The 22,256-nt window shown below is 34.4% G+C and overlaps 1 long non-coding RNA gene across 1 annotated transcript; it reads right to left on the minus strand.

Moving 5' to 3' along the window:
- Nucleotides 1-13,741: 13,741 nt before the first annotated feature.
- Nucleotides 13,742-15,048, minus strand: LOC129881737 (uncharacterized). Its single transcript, XR_008765686.1, has 4 exons — nt 14,922-15,048; nt 14,568-14,846; nt 14,347-14,472; nt 13,742-14,194 (listed from the first exon to the last, which is right to left on the minus strand). It is a non-coding gene; the product is annotated as an uncharacterized LOC129881737 (long non-coding RNA).
- Nucleotides 15,049-22,256: the final 7,208 nt, after the last annotated feature.

Genomic DNA, 22,256 nt, shown 5'->3' on the forward strand with positions numbered 1-22,256 from the left:
CTTACTAACACTTCTATTAAGTCTTTTACAGGTACTCAGAATTGGTTCCTAAGAAAGCTATTCGAATTAAGTTCGAATAATATGTTTAATTTATTATTGTGTATATTATTGACGTTAGGCAAACATTAGGCCGTTCCTTATATTATTGTTTTAATTTATTCTTTATATATATTTCATTACATATTTGCGCAATATTTTCATCTCCTCAATTTAAAAGCTGAGTTTAGCTGGGACCTGCAGTTGTGGATTTCGAAGGATGCTGATACCTTCCCTTTGAAATAACTTGAACCCCTTACTTAGGATCCATTGAATTTGTAGACATTTTTAAATAATTGATTGGTTTCTAATTATCCTAAAATTATGGTGACTCCTTAAATTAAACTATTTTCTTTTAAAATCTTTTGAACAATTGAATTGATTTTTACGAACCCCATGACGTTCTAATAGGGATGTAACACTTATTACAGTTACGCCTTTGAGCTTACTATAAAATAGAATTTTATTTTTTGTTGTATATATACACACATATTTTAAAATTATTTTGATAATAATTTATTCATTATTAATATTTTACCAAGTGTCTGTACATGTATTCGGAGATATTTTCTGCAAATGATATTCAAAATTATTTTTCTTTTCATATGATAAAAGAGTTCTTTGTTCATATGAATAAAGGGCTATTCTTTTAATATTGCATAAAAACTACATTTTTTTATATACATATACCTTCCTCATATTTTCTACACATAATTTGTGATAATATACTTTACTTACTTAGTACATACTTTTTTTTTATACATATATTCTTATACAATTTTAGTGTATATATTTTTATATATATGTTTGTTATACTTGCAAATAATAATTTTATCTCCTCCCTTTTTGATGAATTAAGTCTAGCTGGGTACCACATTTTGTGGATTTCGAAGGATGCCTAACACCTTCCCTTTGGAATAATGTAAACCCTTACCTAGAATCTAAACTGGTTTTTCGCAGATTGAAACGTGAGTCATACAGGTCATGCATCAAAATAGGTTTTCCTTATTTTCCTTAATAAATTAGGTGGCGACTCTATACAATAATTAATCTTTTTCAGAGTCCATATGTTGTGCTTTATATCTAACCTCGGTTAAAAATAGGGCATAACAATCATAACTTATTCCGTCATAACTAATTTCATCATAACTTATATTCAAACCAAACGATCCCTCGTAATGTTGCACTTATGTGTTTCCAGCTTAGTTAATTAATAGAAGATATCCAAGTACATAATGTGATTTTTGTTATAAATCAATTAAATTAGTGGATTATCCCTTTTACTCAATATATAAATTACTTATATTCATGTATTATATATATTTCCTAGGTTTTATGTACTATTTTGGATAATAATATATTTATTAATTTAGATATTTAACATAGTAATTTTTGAAGTGATTTTTTAACCTATAAATAAATTTGTTGTTTATCATTGTAAGTCTGGATATCGATCTCTTATCTATATTTTTTGTAGTATATTGTTCATATTTTACAATACATTATTAGCACGAGACTCTAGTCAATTGAAATTGAGTTTTAGTTTTCCTTTAGCTCATGTTCTAGTTGATCTTGTTATGAGAATCGAAAAGAAAATATAATAACTACTCCAATCAAGAATATCCTATGCATATATATATATTCTAGAATCTTTATGATTTAGAAATAAGTTTCTAACGCTACAATATAATAGTATTTAATTATTGATAAGGAACGAAAAGCTCTCTAATAAGATTTTATTTGACCCCCACCGCCTCCACAACATGACCCCCCGGGAACTCCTCTTTCACAGGATACAATTGATTCATCATCAAAAAACAGGGGAAAAGATTGTATTTTTAGGAAGAAAAATAAGAAAGGCACTTTGGATTTTGGATTTTGGATTTTGGAAATGGGAAGTTTCTCCTTTGGGAAGGTTCGTAGTTTATACCGTTAAGCAGTTGAGTTATTTAAGTGAATAAATTGCTTTGGACACCATGGATAAAGAAGCTTTGGAAGAAAGTGCTAAAAGGCTATTTATTTTACTAATAGAAAGAAGAATCACCAATTCCACCTCTTCACTTGCTAAGAAATAATAAAAAAAAAGTTTGACTAATAAAAAATTGTTTTGGTGGAAGGTTCTAGACTTCTAGACATTTGGGGTGTGAGCATCTTCCTCCTATACAATAGTATTTTATTTATAATTTAATTGGATACATGATTTTATAAAATATCAGAAGATTTGTAATGTTCTAATATTATCTTCAAAATAAATTGCTATTACTTCAAAATAAAGATTACACTTTTGTTGACTTTTTTTCTCAAATAGGTGAGATTCAACACGAATAAAATATTGATGGTATCATTTTTTATAATGAGATCCAATACGAATAAAACATTGATAGTTTTATTTTTTATAAGAGTGACAAAGGATAAAAGGAAAAATATATCATGAAAAGAAAATAATATATGTAATCCAATTTTTAAATAATAAGTAGTTTCGAAATTGGAAGGATGAGGAGAAGGTTCTTTATAAGAAAGTTCTGGAACTTAGGTATGGTTGAGGTGTGGGTTGGGTCCACAGGAGTTGCAAGTTGCAAGGGTTTTGGTTTGTGAAGAAGCAGTTTGGGGCAACTTGATTGGTGGGATTGTGACTGCTCGATTATTGGTTGAATCATTAAAAAAAGGGGAACCATCTAATATCAAGACAAGTAAAAGGACAAAAAAATAAAGAAGCAAGAAAGGGGGTTGGTGGAAAAATATTATGCATGTTGTTAATAAATATAAATGTCCATTTTACCCTTTTATATTTATAAAAGGCATTGTAGTTTAGATGGAAATGACACAAAATTAAGGAAAGCAAAGTTTTCTCTTTCATTTTATCTCTACTATTTTCTCGCTTTCTTGGTTTTCTTTTGTGATATAATTCGATTTTAGTATTTAGTCTTTACTTTATAACACGTTATCATCACAAAACTCTACCGTCTCAAAGTTTGAAGGTTAAAGTATTATTATTTTCATTCTATTTATTATGATTAATCTTATTTATTATGATTAATCTTACTAAACTTGAGTTCGTTATCTTTCAAAGTTCGGGCAAGAACTATCTTTCATTGTAATTAGATGCTGAAATTCATTTGGATGCAATGGGTCTCGGAGACACCATTAAAATTGAAAATAAAGCATCAAAACAAGACTGTGCTAAAGCAATGATATTCTTACGTCATCATATTGACAAAATTTTAAAAATTGAATATCTCACAGTCAAGGATCCACTGATTCTGTGGAATAACTTGAAAGAAAGATATGACCACTTGAAAATGATCATACATCCAAAGGCACGATATGATTGGATGCATTTAAGGCTACAAGACTTTAAGTTTATTCATGAATACAATTCTGTCATGTTCAGATTTACTTCTCAATTGATATTATGTGGAGATACGGTTAGTGATATGGATATGATGGAAAAAATGTTCTCCACATTTCATTCCTCGAATGTGCTTTTATAGCAGCAATATCGAGAGAAAGGTTTCAAAAAATATTCTAAACTGATTTCTCATCTTCTCGTTGCTGAACAAAATAATGATTTGTTAATGAAAAATCACGAGAATCAACCTATTGGATCTACACCATTTTCTGAAGTGAATGAGGTGTACTCCCACCACGCTAGGCGTGGAAGAAGTCGTGGTCCTAATCGTGGACGTGGCCGTAATTATGACCAAGAACGAAATGTTTTCCTAGTGTTAATCATTCACTAAAGAAAAATCTATATAAAAAGGGAAAAGAAAAAGATGAGAAATATGAAATAGTAAGAACAAACTGCTTTCGATATGGCGGAAGGAGTCACTACTCACGTGATTGTCATACTCCCAAACATTTGGTTGAACTCTATCAGGCATCACTAAAAAAGAAGGATAAAAATTCTGAAGCTAATTTCATGGGCGAAAATCATGTTGCCTTCACATACTTGGATGTGGCAGATTTCTTTGCCCATCCTGAAGGAAAGATAGATCACTTGATGGTGATGGTTCTGTGAATATGGGAGAATATAATGATCATGTTTAATATTTATTAATGATAATATTATTAATGTTTGTTGTTTTTGTACCGTTGAAAAATATATTATATAAATGTTTGTTCTTGTCCACATATATTAAAATTTTCATATAGTAGTTCATGCACTACTATTATCTTACCTTTTAGTAATAGAAATAAAATAATGATAAAGATAGCCATCTACTAATAAACATATTTCCACTAATAGTAATGAGAATTTTTTGGATAATAATTTTTTTTTTGGTAATGAAAATATTTTTTTGTGTCCTCCACTTTATTGAAATCTTTTAATAAGATTTGTCTCCTCATTTTATTTATCACTTTATTGATAAATTTTGTCTCCCCTCCACTTTATTTATCATTTTTTTTATAAAATTTGCCCCCCTCACTTTTCTTTATACATGATTTAGCAAAATGTGGTCTTCATTTGTTATTACTAATTTATTGATTATTTGATTTATTTGATTCTCTTTATTACAATAAAAGGGAATCCTCATTTTATATATATATATTATTGCATGAAAAGTTAATCAAGACTTTAAGTTTGTTATGATGACTAGATAAAAATTTTTATATCCATATAAATAATTATCATCATTTTTATATATTATTATATTATCTAACTTTTACTTTGAAATAAATAAATAGATAAAGTATTGATAAAAAAATATTTCATTCTTTTTGAAGATATGGATAATTTTCATAGCAATTATGAAGATATTTGCGTGATTGATTTTGGTACAACGCATATGATATTCAAAAATGAGAAATAGTTTTCTCATTTAAGTATGGACAGTATAAATGTCACTACGATTTCTGGTAGTGCTAATTTGATTGAGGGCTTCAGGAAGAGCCATAATAAGCTTGCCCAGGGAAACTAAACTCATAATAAATAATGCTATGTTTTCTCCTCAGTCTCGGTGAAACCTGTTGAGTTTTAAAGATATCCGTGAAAATGATTATCATATCAAGATAGTTGATGAAATGGATCTTGAATATATGGGTATAACAAAAATGTCTCCGAGCAGACATGTGTTATAAAAAAGTCTTCGACCTTATGTTCTGAATTGTACTGGAAAAAGATTAGTGCAATTGAGGCACATTCTATAGTAAATTAAAAGTTTGCTAATTCCAATATTTTTGTATTTGGCACGTTCATTTGGGACATCCTAGATCTATAATGATGAGACAAATTATAAAAAATTCAAATGGACACCAATTAAAGAACCTAAAGCTTGTTTCAAATGGTGAATTTTTTTGTAGTGCTTGTTATCAAGGCAAGTTAATTGTGAGACCATTACTAACAAAAGTTTGGATTGAGTCCCCTACGTTCGTGGAACATATACATGGGGATATATGTGGACCTATTCACCCACCTAGTGGGTTGTTTAGATACTTTATGATCCTAATAGATGCTTCTTCTAGATGGTCTTATGTGTGCCTGCTGTCATCTCGCAGCTTGACGTTTACAAAATTGTTGGCACAAACTATACGATTAAGCACACAGTTTCCCAATAATCAGATTAGAACAATTTGCCTTGATAACGCTGCAGAGTTTCATCCCAAGTATTTAATGATTATTGTTTATCAATTGGGATAAGAGTAAAACATCCTGTAGCTCATGTTCACACTCAAAATGGCCTTACTGAGTCATTAATTAAACGTTTGCAGATAATAGTAAGACCATTTGTCACAACCCAACCCCGTGGGCCGTGATAGTGTCCAAACTGGACACTCGTGTACATACTTGTTATCCATAATCATTTCACAACAAAACCTGATATGGGACTTAAGAAAAATAGAATGTCATCTCAAAACTGCCCTATATTTATATTAACGCAATCTGTCTCCTGAGGAGTTACAACATCAAAAGATAACATAGTACGTAAGCCAACAAGATTGTCATAACGTGTAGGAACGTCCCAACTATACATACGCAGGCCGACAAGGCTTCCACTACAAAGGGTACGTCCCTGAAACATAAGTTATTAACATAGCTGGACAATATCTATATACAACCCACATATATGTCTACATACCTCTAAGAATATCAACAATAACATATGATGGGACAGGGCTCTGCCGTACTCCTGGATAAACAAATATATACATCAAAGGGTCGGTACTAAAAGTCTAGGCTCCGGAACATTGGAGCACTCCAAAATAGCTGAGTGGAAATCCTACGCTGGCGGATCTCCGAACGAGTATTTGTACCTACGGGCATGAAACGCAGCCCCCCCTTCGGAAGAGAGGGGGTCAGTACAATATATGTACTGAGTATATAAAGCATAAAATACCATAAAGGAGATCAAATCTGAAGTAGTGATTCAGGAGACAAGTATTATAATTAAGAAATCATTGTACCTGTGCCTTATGAAATAAAGTCATGCATATCATTATCATATACTGTACCCATCATATTATAGGACTCAGTGCCATAATTATATAATCATATCATCATATACATATACCGTACCCGGCCCATTATGGGACTCAGTGCCATAATCATATCATCATATACATATACCGTACCGACCCTCTAGTAAGGAACTCAGTGAATAAAATTGTGTACACATATATCGTACCCAGCCCGTCATGGAACTCGATGCCATAATCATATCATCATATACTGTATTCGACCCTCTAGTAAGGAACTCGGTGAATAATATAGTGGAATTCATACATGATAACGTACCCGGCCTATCGTATGACTCGGTGGATAATACAATAACAATATGCACAAATAAGGTATCATTATCAACCATGTACAATTAGATCATCATCTGAGACTCAATAGAATAATCAAAGTGAACCATCATTTGAAAATTAAGATAATAGTCATTTCAAGTATCCTTCGAATGTCATTATAAATTATACCAAAACTATACATTCTACCAAACTATACATTATACCAAACAAGGACGACTGGAATCATACACATGTATCAAGACATAATGTTATAATTTTTGGAAATCAAGAATATTAGCCATCCTAGTGTATCTAAGAATAAGAGCTTCTTTGAAATTTATAAATTCGTCGTCCGTTTGTTTCATATGGATCATGCCAAAATTTTACTCATTGGTGTCAATTGGGCGGTCTGTGGACTTTTGTTGCTCTCCATGGAGAAAGAAAGGTTAGCTTTACCTACTGACTACTTTCCAATGTATAAAAGACTTGAGAGGCAATAGCTCAAATATTGTAAGAGTTCTAACATCAAGAAGTAAATAAGGATCGTGAATTATACTCGGCATTTATGAATAGAATTACACTCAAGCTCACATCATTCATCACTTAAATCTAAGATATGCCCAAAGAAAGGAGGGACAGTTTTATATACCTTCAGCGTTTATCTGCACACAACATGTATATGCTGCCCCATAGTGTTTCAACTTATATTAAGACGTTAAGCACTAATGTTAAACTATGGAGAGGCATAAAATATATTTTATCATTAGTAGGTTATTTCTAAAAGAAATTGGACTACACCTCCCCTATAATGCTCACTCTCCTCTCCTCCAAATCAGCCATACAACCACCAAGAAACATTAAAAATCACACATTCAAATGCCATGTCAAGACAAGCCAAAATGAGATTCAAGAATACTCCAAACAGTCTACATAACATTTGACTTCCGTTGAATATCAACATGACGACTATGACTCTATCAAATTACTTCTAATAGGTTGCAACCACCACACCTTATCAAGATGATTTATAACAGCCAAATAATTAACCATACAATGCAAATCATAACTACACTCAATCCTCTAAGCCAACACAAGCAGCCACACGTACAATCCATCCTTAAAACAATTACAACTCCAACTTGACATATCAAATTCTTTCATTTTCATTATATAATCAGCCACAATAACAACCACAACATTAATCGAAATTAATCCACCATTTTTAGCTTATAACAACCCCAACACGATCCAAACGAAGATTTAACATTAGCATATACAATCCATTTATTTTTAACACATAATCTATAACAATAATAGGAACCACGAGAATCAACCCAATTTGATTCAAACAACTCCAATTCTATCAATTTCAATACCAACACTACTCATGGAGTTTGTTTACTTCCAATTCCATTCCATTTAATACAAGTTAATCTCTTCATTATAACATTATTTCTAAATTAAGGCAGCCCACATCCATAACATCCGACAATAATCCAAGTCCACATACAACTACTACATCTTCAAGTTATCTTTAATGATCCATAGTCTTAAGGTTTTTATCGAAATATTCCTACAACAACCCAACCAATATACAACATATCAAAACATCCCCTAATTAATAACATAAGAATGCTCGAAACCTTGCGAATACTTGTGGTCATTCCAAAGAAATCACATACAATTTTTACACCCTATTTCGTACTAACTTTTCATCAAATTTTGTGAGACATAGCCGCAGCCACAAGACAATTATATCCCCCTTTTCATATGCAAGTAATTTGCATTATCATCACTAAAATTCTTACAACAGCCCACACAAATTTTAGATTCAACTTTCACCACTAAATTCCTTCTTTCTCATCATAAAATCCATAACAATAACAATCAAAATACTAAGCACAATTAGTTCACCATCATCTTGACCAAACAGCCCCCAACGTTTCACCAACATTTCAGCATCAACACACATGATTTTATACATCTAACTCACATTTATACACTCACAAAATGTCCAAACTCACCCTAAAACATATAAAAAATGATCAACTCTTACCTTGATACTTAGCTCCTTAATTTGCTGAAATTTGAGGATTGAAAGGATGAATATTTTTGGTTGCTCCAATGGATACTTCACGTCACTGTAAACCTTTCAATTTGTTGGAATATTTGAGGATAACTAATCTTTAATCACCAAACTTGGAGGTGCTTCCATGGTCATGGCTGTGAACTTTCAAGAGTTTTCATGGTATGTTTGTGATTTCTCCTTCAATTGAAACTTAATGGTGGATATGTAGAACACTTTAGGGATTTAATGGTGTAAGAAAATAGAGGAGCAGGCCGTGCTTGGTGGAGATTCCATGGCTGGCTGTGGCTCTCTCTCTCTCTCTCGTTACTTCTCTCTATCTCCATTTGATGAATATGAGAGTCTCTTTCTTCTTGGAGAGCTTTCTAGAGTTGGAGAGAACAATGCTGCAGATTTTTTTTGTTAACAAAGAGACCAAGTGATGCAGATTTTTAATCAACAAGGAGACCAAGTAGCTGCCCAATTAGCCTACTTGTCCCCTACTAACACATGGGCTAATCAGAATTGGCCATGTGGTAGTGGGGGCCACTTTTTATTCTACTATTAGCTTAATTCGTCTTAACTAATCCCAAATCCCCACGTAATAATTCAACCATGGTTAATTAATCTCTAATCTAAATTAATATTTCTACACTAATTGAAATTTACAGATAAGTCAAGCCATATAAAAATTCAAAATTAAAAGTTTTTGAATTTATGTCCATTAACTCATGAGTAGTCCGATGTAAAAAAATGCGGAATATAACATCGCCTTTAATTTAAGTCGACTTGCTTGCGAATAATTTAACGTGTAAATATATGGGGTATAACACCATTGCTTATGAAAACTAGGTTACCCACTTCTGTGTGGGGTCATGCAATTTTGCTGCAACACTTATTCATCTCAGGCCGACTAATTATCATAAGTTTTCTCCATGCAATTGGTTTTGAGTCAAGAACCTAATATATCCCATTTAAGAATTTTTGGTTGCGTTGTATATATTTCTGTAGCACCATCACATCACACTAAGATGGGACCCCAAAGAAGGCTAGGAATATATGTTGGGTTTAAATCGCCCTTTATTATGCTGACAAAGGGGATGAGCGGAAGAGGGAAAATAGACAAAGGCTTAGTTGATACAAACCTATGAATAGGAAAATGAAGACGGATGGATCTACGTACCCCGAATTCTCTATCTTGAACCATTAAATGGATTTATGTTTACTGCTCGATTTATAGATTGTCGGTTTGATGAAACACTTTTTCTAAAATTAGGAGGAGAAAATAGTAAAATCAAAAGAGATATTTTTGTGGAAAAATCCATCATTGTCTCATCTTGATCCACGTACTTCTATTTGTGAGAAAGAAGTACAAAAAATTATTCACTTGTAGAAAATTGCAAATCAAATGCCAAAAGCATTTACAGATTTGAAAAGAATTACTAAATCATATATTCCTGCAGAGAATGTACCAACTCGAATTGATGTTATTGTATGACCATCTGCTAATGTCATAGCTAATGAGTCAAGGTTCTAAGGATCAAAATCCTAGAAAAAAAGAAGAAAAGATCAAGATGACACTATGAAAGAATCTCATATGGAAATTCAAGATGTGAGTAATTCTGATATCTTTGAAGGGATCAATGAGTTTAAGACTCAAGAAAATGAAGAACTATCCATAAATTCAAGTGATACTGAAATAAATCTGAATCGATCAAAAATAGTAGTGGATTATGTTTTTGCATACAATGTTGCAACAAATATCACAAGATAGTGAGAATCTTGAACCTCAATCTTTTGTAGAATGTCGACAAAAAAATAATTGGCCAAAATGGTAAGAAGCAATTCAATTAGAGTTGAATTTACTTGTCAAGCACGAAGTTTTTGGACTTATAGTTCAAACACCTGATAATGTTAAACCTGTTGGCTATAAATGGATCTTTGTACGGAAAAGAAATGAGAAAAATGAAATACAAAAGTATAAAGCATGCCTTGTTGCATAAGGATTTTCACAAAGGCCTAGTGTGGATTATGATGAGACATACTCACCGTTATGAATGCAATAACATTGTGTTATCTCATTAGTTTCACGGTCCACGAGAGACTTGATATGCATCTGATGGATATGGTTACAACCTATCTTTATGGATCACTTGGTAATGAGATATACATGAAAATTTTCAAGGGATTTAAGATGCCTAAAGCATATAGTTTAAAGACTCGGGAAATATATTCAATTAGATTGCAAAGATCATTGTATGGTTTGAAGCAATCTAGACGCATGTGGTATAACCGTCTTAGTGAATATTTATCTAAGAAAGATAATATATATTATGCGATTTGCCCATGTGTTTTTATTAAGAAAACACCATCGGAGTTTGTTATACTTGTTGTTTATCTTGATGACATAAATCTCCTTGGAACTCCAATAGAGCTTCAAAAGCTAATTGATTATTTAAAAAATGAAGTTGAGATGAAAGATCTTTGAAAGACAAAATTATGTCTTGATTTGCAAATTGAGCATTTGACAAATGGTATTTTTGTTCATCAATCTGCCTATACAGAAAAAGTGTTGAAAAGATTTTATATGAATGAAGCACATCCATTAACCACTCCAATGATTGTTTGATCACTTGATGTGAATAAGGATTCATTCCGACTTCAAGAAAAGAATGACAAAATTTTTAGTCCTGAAGTATCATATCTTAGTGCAATTGGTTCACTAATGTATCTTGCTAACACTACAAGGCCTAGTATAGCCTTTTCAATTAATTGTTAGCAAGATATAGTTCTGCTCCTACTAGGAGGCATTGGAATGGAATCAAACACATATTGCGGTATCTGAAAAGGGACTATCAATATGAGATTATTTTATCCTAACAATTGTAGGCTCAATCTTGTTGGTTATGCTGATATAGGGTATTTATCTAACCCACACAAAGCTCGATCTCAAACAGGATATGTGTTCATATGTGGTGGTTCTGCCATATCTTGGAGATCTACAAAGTAGTCTATCGTGGCTACTTCATCAAATCATCCCGAGATAATAGCTATTAATAAAGCAAGCCAAGAATATGTGTGGTTGAGGTCCATGATACATTTCATTCGAGAAAAATATGGTTTGAAATGTGACAAAACAGCCACAATTATATATGAAGATAATGCAGTGTGCATAACACAACTAAATGGAGGATTCATAAATAAGATAAAACGAAGCACATTTCGCCAAAGCTTTTCTACACACATGAACTCTAGAAAAATTATGATATCAACGTGCAATAAATTTGTTCGGGTGAAACTGTGGTTGATTTATTCACTAAGTCTCTACCAACTGCAACTTTCAAAAAGATGGTGTACAAACTTGGAATGCGAAGATTCAAGTTTTTGGATTGATGTTCTCATTAGGGGAAGTTAATACGTGTTGTACTCTTTTTCCCTTACGAGGTTTTGTCCCATTGAATTTTTCTTATAAGTTTTTTTAATGAGACAACAATCAATGTGTATTTGAATAACTATATATACTTGTTGTTTAACTAGAACTTCTATTTTACATGGACATTTAAGGAGGACTGTTGTAAATAAATATTAATGCTCATTTTACCCTTTCTATGCCTATAAAAGACATTGTAATTTAGATGGAAATGACACACAAAACTAAGGAAAATAAAGTTTCCTCTTTCATTTTCTCTCTACTATTTCTCCTCTTTCTTGGTTTTCTTTTATGATACTAATTCAATTTTAGTATTTAGCCTTTTGTCATGACCCGCCACTTGATCATGAAGATGGAGGAAAGATCTAGAGTCTTGGAGAGGTTAATAGAATACTCTAGAATGTCCAAGAAAATTCTTGAAGAAGGTAGAAGAACCTAGAGTCTTGGAGAGGTTAGTGGAAGACTCTAGATTCTTGTAGAAGCTTGTAGAGAAGTCTTGAAAGACTTGGAATTCTCTAGAGTGTGTGGAGAGTTCTAGAGTAGGGACTTCTTTGTAAATATGGAAGGACTTGTATAGTAAATTTTATTTACACTTAGGCCCCTTAGGAGTAGTATAAATAGAGGGGGCATTCATTTGTACAAGATCAAGCAAACAAGCATTCTTCCAAAGCAATACACAAGCCTTCTTCATAAAAACTCTCTTGTCTTCTTATAATCTAGCATTCCCTTAGCGATCTAGTCTTAAAGGCTTACTTGAGCTTACAAGATCGTGAAAGATTCGTGAGTAAGTTGTCAAGTGCCGCACGGAAGTCTTAGTTGAAGTCTAAGCCCGTGACACTTTTCTTTATAATAATGCAAAAGGTGATAGAGATTGTAGTTGTTTAACATCTGCAATTTTTGAGGTAATTTGCACAAATTTGATGTTTAAATTTATTTCTGGCTAACACATAATATTGAAACTATTTTCACTTTGTCTATCCTATTAAGTTGTTACTAAGTTAGTTTGGACAAAGCATAAGTTTAATGTTATATTTATTCTATCTTTATTGATAAATTCACTATTAAAAAATTATTAAAAGCGGTGGAAAAAAGCGACAGACAGTCAAAATTGACAGAAAAGCAACGCAATCACTTTCATAACTTTTCTCTATTTTTTTTTAATTTTTTTGACAAAAGCGAAGGACTATATCACAATGACAATTATTTTACTTCAGAAAAGCGACGAACCGTGTCGCTTTTTTTTTCAAAGTGAAGAACAAAGAGAAGGACTTAGCGACCCTGTCCGTCGATTTTTTGGAATTTGTTTTTTTTAAATGCAAAAAAGCGACGAACAAAAGGACTTTGTCCGTCAATTTTTCTGCATTGTTTTTAAGGCAGCAACTGATTTTCTGTTGCCCACCTGCACAATAATTTCAATTTCAATTTCAATTCAATATAGCCAGACATAACATTCAACTACAAACACAGCACACAAAATATATAATAATAAACTTAATAAAACATTCAAAAACACAAAATATACTTTAAAGACTTAAAAAAGTCTATCAAAGTTCGTAAAAAACTTAATAAATGTTCACTAAAAGAGACTCACGGTAGCTAAGGGGTGGAATCTATGAAGTCAACCTCTGAGTCATCGGTAGAAGTAGAAGCTCCAGAAGAACAGGACGGTTTAGGATGACGAGCGAGGTTGAGCATTTGTTCTTTTATTTGCTCGACGGTTTCATTCGTGCTTTTTTGTTCAACAATTCTTCTTGCCTCAGATACTGCCAATGCACGTGTAAGTTTTGAGATTTGCCTTGACATCCCAGCTATTTGAACACCATCAATTGCCTCGGCTTGACGTGGCAATCCAATGCCTTCTAGACCTGATTGGAGTCTTTGAATATCGATCTGAGAGTCCATCCCATAGATCTTGCCCTTATGTGTCCCTCCTACCACTTTTCATTCCAAATTTTAGTGGTCTCTTTTGGTGTAAGCAGGACCAAATCTCTCATCTCATTAACGTATCGCTGATACGTATTTTACATTTAAAAATAAAAGTTATCATCAAAATGTATATATATGTACTATTTAATCTTAAATAACTTACATAACATTGTGTGACCCTTTTCCTCCACCCTCTCATCCGGATCTGACTCATTAATCTTGTTCTTTACATGAGTCCTCTTGAAAACCTTGCTACGAAGGGTAGCATGCCCCATTTTTTTTATTTTTTCTATAAATAAGAATACAATTTTAGATGATATTAATAAAATAATATTTAAACAACAAAATTTATATGAATTAAAATTTTAAATTTAGAAAACTTACCATCTCCCTTATAATTGTTCCAACACTCTTTGTACCTCCGATGTGCAACGAGCCACCCTTTAGACTACCTCTAGCTTTTTTGGCTTGTTCGAACACAACCTTGAATTCATCAGTATTTTAATACCGACACAACTCCTCAAAGACATCTGGTGATGTTTAAATTGGAGGTGTTATTGAATCCCGGGCTTTCTTAAGCCAGCTAGACAGTTTCACACTCGCTTTCCTTTCAAATGTGGTCGCAATAACCATATTGTACTTCGGTTACCAAGTACACGACGTCTAGAAAAAAAAGAGTTAGTAGCGTTAGATAATTAATAAAGTATACTAAAAATATATAACCAAACATATATATACCGTAAATTCATTAAACATGGCATGTCGTATACTATTTGGAATCTCACGCCAAGAGTGATAGATCTACATATAAAGCCTCGTAACACTCTCCTGTAGAGGCCTAGAAGCTTGCATAGAAGGATGTCGTCTGCAAGACACACAACAAATATGTTAGTTCATGCATTATAAATTAATAGTGAAGATATAAATAAAATAAAAAAACTTACGATGATCCATCGGGATCAATCATGACTCTACCAAACTTGTCCTTCTGCCCAGGTGGTAGTTCAAGCGCCTTATCGTGTGTAGCAATAGGAGGAGGTGGAGGTGAAGGTGATACACCAGGAGGTACATAATATTAAGTCAATGGAGGAGTAGCAGCCATAACATCTAGTTTAGTACTGGAGTCTCTAAGTCCCATGACAGATAGTTGAGGAGATGTACTATCTGTGGGAGATGGAGATGGCATAACACGAAATATCCTATTTATCGATAAAGGTCATGCTCGACGATAAACCTCTGTAGGTAGGACAATATAGCGACGTAGAGGCAAGGTGTAAGACAATGTAAGTCAAAAAGTTAAAACGAAGGAAACATTTTAAGAAAGTGGACTGTATCAGCTTCTAGACTCAACCTACGAGTCGTAGGACTGACTCGTAGAAGTGATGTTGAGGTTGGAAATTGGTCTAAGTGAGGGAACGAGTCTACGAGCCATGGTTAGACTCGTAGAAAGTGTGACGAGTCATAGATATGACTCATAAAAGAACTTTAGAACTTAGGATTTGCAGGTTTTCTCAAGATCAATAGGAACATTTGGGTCTACGACTCGTACCCAAGTTGATGAATCATAAGAATGAGTAGTAGAAGTGGTTCAAAGACTCAATTCTCAGGGTTTCTTAGATTCTTCAAAACAAGTCCTTTCTACGAGTCATAGAAAGGTCTACGACTCGTACGGACCTATTCGTAGGGTCTGTCTGGCCAGCTTTAAGGAAGGGTATTTTGAGCCTTCCTTATGTTTTATCAGTAAAAGTGGTCTTTTTAGGACTAAACATCCCAATTTACTGATCCTAAGCATTCCCAAACCCCTCATTCTCACATTAACTCCAATTCACAAAACCCTTCCCTCCCCAAGACACTTCTCACGACTTTCTTCATCACTAAGCAGATTCTAGGGTTCCTCAATATCAAGTTCCTCCTCCAATTTCAAAGTTAAAATCCATCAAGATATATAGGTCTTTATCCATTGGTTCTACCACCCATGGAGTCCAAAACCTTTTTTATCAAATATCTTGATTTCAAATAAGATTTTCTTATGGATCATTCTAATTTCTACATGATAGCATGAATCATGATTAGGCTAATAATTATTGGTCTATTTTGATGCAAAATGACTTCAAATGTATGGATTGGTGGTTTGCAAGTATTTTCTCTACTTAGCTCCTTAAAGGTTCTTGAAATTTATGGTGGGTTATTTTAAGCATGATTTTAATTAAGGAATTTCATATTCTTTATACATGATTTCGTTTACATACATGTTGAAGAGTTGAATTGACTTGAACGCACCTAGTTTCACTCTATTTTCATTAAAGCATGGTTTGAAGGTTATTGACTCCATTTAAATATTCAATAAAGCTAATAATTATGATTAAGAGAGTCTTGAATGAAATGATGAATATTGGCGAGAGGCTTTCTCACCTAAGCTAATGGATTCTTTATGAGATAAGGACAATTCTCGCATACTTGAATCACTAAAGGTTTTAAGGAGATACTCTATTGAATGATGATTTGATGTCCTGAATTACATTTATGATTATGTTATTACGATATACTATTCAATAAGATTTCACTTAGCACCGAATGAGGCTTGAGTTGGGGTTCAATAAGGGAATTCTAGTAGCAATAACTTATTTCATTAACTATGTGCTAACATAGAATCCCTCATAGGCTAGGGTAGTGGATCCACAAATGGCCATTAAATGTTAAAAAAGATTAATATTGACGGAATTCTACCTTGGCAAGCAGTCTCCCCTATTAATGTAGGGGGTTATGTTGGATTTCATGTTATAGCTCATATGGTCTTAATGTCGGTTAAAGTCATCTTCCTATAAATGAACAATTTAAAACCTATTTACTTGATTACCCGTGCATGCTGTTATCCATGTACTTCACCTCATAATTGTCTTAATGTTTTTGATTACATTGCATGCCTACATACTCAGTACATTTAAACTACTAACGCATACTCTTTTGCCTATATGATATCACCATGTAGGGACTGGAGTTTCTCATCGTTCTCCATCACGGGGCTAGTTAGAATCATTTGAAGGCTACTTTTGGTGAGTTCTCATGTTTCAGGAACAATATTCATTTTTTTCCAGCTTATGTTATGTTAAGACTTTGGACATCTATCATGGTCTTTCACTTCTATTTTGATTGAGCGTGAGTTAGGGACATGTCTTAGCCCACGTCAAGTCTAAGACTAGAGGTATTGTTGGATAAATGTAAGCCAAATCTTGACTATTGATGTTTGCTATGATGTCTCCCTATAGTCCTACTTTCCCCTTTTATTTTCTCTTGTCATTTAATTGCCATTACCTATGAAAAGCTAAATGAATGCTAAGAGGCTCGGTTGAGGTATCCTCGGGTTCCTCATTCATCGTGTCATGTCTAGGCCCTAGGCCTCGGTCGTGACAAGCTTGGTATATGAGCCCCAAGATGAATGGTCCTCGGAGTCTAACATACCGCATCGAATAAGGTCTTGTTCATGGTTGTGAAGCGCATCACAATTATAAATGGGAGACTATGAGGCGTTTAGGAAATTTTCCCTTCTTTCATGATTTATGTTGTGCCTTAGAGTTATTCTAAGACTTCCTCTAACTAACGAATCATTTCATGTTCACTAGGTAATGCCTTGACGAAAGGTACCTCCACCTAGAGAAATGGATGCTAACAAGGTCCCAGTCCCTTTGGTTCTCGAAGCTCCACTTGAGGAGGAAGTTACACATGCAGAGTTTTAAAATATCATTACTTTGTTGGCCTAAGACATAGCCAACTAAGTTAATCAAGGCGTTGCTCCTCCTCCGCCTCAAGTGTCTACCCCGGCTTCTAGGATTTCGGAACTTCAAAAGGATGAATCCACCCGAATTTGATGGTTCCAAGGTAGATAAGGACTCAGTGGAGTTCATTAAGGAAGTTTATCAAATTGTGACAATTATGAGAGTACCTTCAAATGAAAAGGCCTATCTAGTGGCGTATCAACTCAAGGGTGTAGCAAGGATTTGGTATGATCAATGGGTTATTGAGAGGGGTGAACATTAGGACCCATGGAATGGGAATAGTTTAAGGGTCTCTTCCTAGATCACTTCTTTCCTTTGGAGCTAAGAGAGGCAAAGATTCAATCTTCGCCAAGGGAGCATGAGTGTGAGGGAACATGTTCTCAAATTCACCAAATTATCTAAGTATGCTCCTTTCTTGGTCTCCGACCTAAGGGAAAGAATGATAAAATTCATCTCTGATATTTTTAGTTTGGTGTCCAAAGAATGCAAGACGACCATGTTGGTCAAAGAGATGGACATCTCCCGACTTATGACATATGCAGAACAAATTGAGAATGAGAAATTGAGGGAGAGGTCAAGAGGGTTTAAAAAGGCTAGAGTTGACAGTGGAGGGTTCACTCCCCAAAAGTCCGGTTATAGTAGGAATGGAAAGGGCCAAGGTGGGAAAATATTCATGGGAAAAGGTCCTATTAATACTCTTCTTCCAAGGTTCAATGAGGAAAAAGGTGTCAATCATATGGTTCCAAGGGAGAATGTAGGTGCTCAAGCTTTCCCCGCTTGTAAGAAGTGTAGAAAGCCTCACAAAGGAGAATGCTTAACCGACTCCAATGCATACTTCAAGTGTGGTAAACTGAGTCACCAAGCTAGAGATTGTAGAAGTGGTGGTGATAGGCCTTAAGACCAGATTTCTCATAGTGGACAAGCTCAAGGGAGTGGCAAATGCACCAACCGATTTTATGTCTTGAATGGGAGACAAGAAGTTGAGGAAACATCCGATGTCGTCACTAGTATGTTAAAGGTTTTTGATTTCAATGTGTATGCATTATTAGATCCGAGTGTCAATTTGTTGTTTGTTACTCTATTCTTTGCTAATAGGTTTGATATGTTATCTGAAATATTATTAGAATCCTATTTGGTGTCTACCCCCGTTGGTGAGTTGGTTGTTTCTAGAAAGGTCTATAAGGATCGTCTGTGTCTATCTTGCACAAAATTGTTCCTTGTGATCTCATTGAACTTGACATGGTAGATTTTGATGTTATTCTCAGGATAGATTGGTTGCATGCATTTTATGCTTCTATAAATTGTAGAACCCGTGGAATCAAGTTTCAATTTTAAACGAGCCTATTGTCACGGACTTAGACTTCAACTAAGACTTCCGTGCGGCACTTGACAACTTACTCACAAATCTTTCACGATCTTGTAAGCTCAAGTAAGCCTTTAAGACTAGATCGCTAAGGGAACGCTAGATTGTAAGAAAGACAAGAGAGTTTTTATGAAGAAGGCTTTTGTATTGCTTTGGAAGAATGCTTGTTTTCTTGATGATCTTCTACAAATAAATGCCCCCTCTATTTATACTACTCCTAAGGGGCCTGGGTGTAAATAAAATTTACTATACAAGTCCTTCCATATTTACAAAGAAGTCCCTACTCTAGAACTCTCCACACACTCTAGAGAATTCCAAGTCTTTCAAGACTTCTCTACAAGCTTCTACAAGAATCTAGAGTCTTCCACTAACCTCTCCAAGACTCTAGGTTCTTCTACCTTCTTCTAGAATTCTCTTGGACATTCTAGAGCCTTCTATTAACCTCTCCAAGACTCTAGTTTCTTCTACCTTCTTCTAGAATTCTCTTGGGTATTCTAGAGCCTTTTATTAACCTCTCCAAGACTCTAGATCTTTCCCCCGTCTTCATGATAAAGTGGCGGGTCATGACACTATTCTCAAATGAAAGGATCATGATTCGGTAGTTAAGGGTAGGTTCATTTCTTGTCTTAAAGCCCAGAAATTGATTTCTAAAAGTTACATTTATCATGTTGTGAGAGTTAGAGATGTCAACTCTGAAATTCCTTCTCTTGAGTCGGTCCCTATGGTAAATGACTTTTTCGATGTCTTTTATGATGACCTCTCTTATGTCCCTCCTAAAAAGGAAGTTGATATAGATATCGATCTTCTCCCCGATACCCAACCTATCTCTATTCCTCCCTACCAAATGGCCCTGACAACATTAAAGGAGTTAAATGAGCAATTAAAGGATTTGTTGGAAAAGGGATTCATAAGGCCAAATATTTTGCCATAGGGTGCTCCTGTGTTGTTTATGAGAAAGAAGGACGGGTCACTTTGGATGTGTATATACTACCGTCAATTGAACAAGGTGACCATTAAGAATAAATATTTGATTCCTAGGATAGATGACTTATTTGATCAATTGCAATGGGCAAGTCATTTCTTAAAGGTTGATCTCCGATCCGGCTACTATCAACTAAGGGTAAGGGAGTATGACATTCCCAAGATGACATTTCGAACAAGGTATGGCTACTTTGAGTTTTTGATGATGTCATTCGGATTGACAAATGTACCTATGGTGTTTATGGATCTAATGAATAAGGTGTTCAAACCCTACCTTGATACGATTGTGGTGGTCTTCATTGACGATATTTTGATTTACTCTCGGGTTGAGGAAGAACATAAGATTCATTTGAGAACTGTGCTTCAAACCTTGAGGGATAGACAATTATTTGGCAAGTTTAGTAATTGCGAATTTTGGTTGAAAGAGGTGGCTTTTCTTGGTCACGTAGTGTCCAGAGAAAGAATCAAGGTTGATCCTAAGAAGATGGAGATGGTAAGAAATTAGCGTACACCATTGTCTCCTTTGGACATTGGAGCTTTTCACGTCTAGCCAGGTATTATAGAAGATTCATCGAATGGTTCTCTTTCATTTCATCTCCTTTGACAAAATTGACCCAAAAGAAGGCCTACCACAAGATGTTGAAATCCCTACTTGGAAGTGAAAAGATGTGAACATGGACTTTGTAGTAGGATTACCTTGTACTTGAAAACATCATGACTATATTTGGGTGGTGGTTGATAGGATGACGAAGTCGACTCACTTTCTACCGGTTAAGACTTCTTATAGTGTCGAGTATTATGCTAAGTTGTAAATTTGAGAATTGGTAAGGTTGCATGATGTGTCATTGTCAAATATTTCAAATCATGCTACCCAATTCACTTCTCATTTTTGAAAATCGTTTCAAAGGGGACTTGGTACTAAAGTAAAGCTAAATACCGCATTCCATACTCAAACCGATGGACAAGCCGAACGGACTATTCAAACACTAAAGGATATGTTAAGGGCTTATGTGTTAGAGTTCAAAGGTAGTTGGGATGACCATCTACCACTTATTGAGTTCCCTTACAACAATATCTACCACTCGAGCATCGAGATGACACCATTTGAGGCTTTGTATGAAAGACGATGTAGGTCTCCGGTAGGTTGGTTTGAAGTAGGTGAGATGACTTTATTAGGTACCGACTTGGTACTTGATGCTTTGGAGAAGGTGAGGGTCATTAGCGAAAGGTTGAAGATGGCTCAAAGTCTCCAAAAGTCCTATTTCGATACTAGGAGAAGGGACCTTGAGTTTAGAGTGGATGATTGGGTATACTTGAAGGTTCCACCCATGAAGAGTGTAGTTCAGTTTGGTAAAATGGAAAAGTTGAGCGCTAGGTATATAGGGCCTTATAGGATCTTGAGACGTGTTGGCAAGGTTGCTTATGAGTCAGATTTGCCATTGGAAATGGCTATGTTTCATCTGGTATTCCATGTATCTATGTTGAGAAAATGTGTAGGTGATTCAAGTTCCATTGTTCCTTTGAAAGTAGTGAATGTTGAAGAAACCTTGACCTATGAAGAGGTCTCAGTTGAAATTTTGGATCGGCAAGTCAAGAGATTGAGAAATAAGGAAGTTGCATCCGTCAAAGTCATATGCAGGAATCAACGAGTCAAAAGTGCTACATGAAAAGCGGAAGCAGATATGATGAAGCGATACCCTCATCTCTTTCAATCTACTCAAGCCTAAGGTACTAAGTTGTTCATGGTCAAATTGTTTAAGACTGCTACATTTCAGTTTTTCTAAGTCTTTCATATGCATGCATGTTTATGAAGTTAGTTTTCAAGTCATGTTTTATGTTAAGTATGCAAATATCTTGGTTTATGCATTTTATGTGTCATTGCATTCATGTTGGTTTGCTAGTCCCCGTTCTATGTCCTTCACATGCTAGTTGAATCACATTCGAGGACGAATGTTC

This window comes from Solanum dulcamara, chromosome 3 (genome assembly GCF_947179165.1).
Source record: "Solanum dulcamara chromosome 3, daSolDulc1.2, whole genome shotgun sequence".
Lineage (NCBI taxonomy): Eukaryota > Viridiplantae > Streptophyta > Magnoliopsida > Solanales > Solanaceae > Solanum > Solanum dulcamara.